We start from the raw sequence: 515 nt of genomic DNA on the forward strand, positions 1-515 counted from the left end.
GCAGGTGGAGTGAGGGCCCCTCGTGGCCCGGGCAGACAAGCGCACCCTGCGGAGAGGGCCCGGGAGCCCAGGAGCCGGCGGGGGATGTCGGGAGCCTGCACCCCGGGCTCGGGGCTTTTGAAAGCCACTGGAACGCTACGAAGCCGTCGGCGTCTGTCCAGGGCGGCGGCCAGGGGCGCCCAGACACACGGAGGGCCTGCTCGGTCCCCACTGATGACCCCTGTGGCCAGGAACGGGAGTGGGAGCTGTTCGCAGGGAGCCGCTGGCCTGTCCGGTGATTTGGAGACACCAGAGGACACTCGGGCGGGAGGGGCAGCTCAGCCGTGGCCGGGCCCGGCAGGGTGCCACGGTCTCGGGTCGGCGGGGCCGGCTGCGGCTCTTTCCGCCTCATGTCCACTAGCGGGGCCAGGGACCTTGCGCCCCCGTGCCAGGCCGTGCCGGCCGCCGTTCCAGTGCTGGCCGTGCGTGTCCTCCAGCTGGAAACCCCCTGGCGGCAGGTCCAGCGGGGCGGCGAG

This window comes from Condylura cristata, unplaced genomic scaffold, assembly GCF_000260355.1.
Source record: "Condylura cristata isolate star-nosed mole 26May11 unplaced genomic scaffold, ConCri1.0 scaffold00006, whole genome shotgun sequence".
In the NCBI taxonomy this organism is placed as follows: domain Eukaryota; kingdom Metazoa; phylum Chordata; class Mammalia; order Eulipotyphla; family Talpidae; genus Condylura; species Condylura cristata.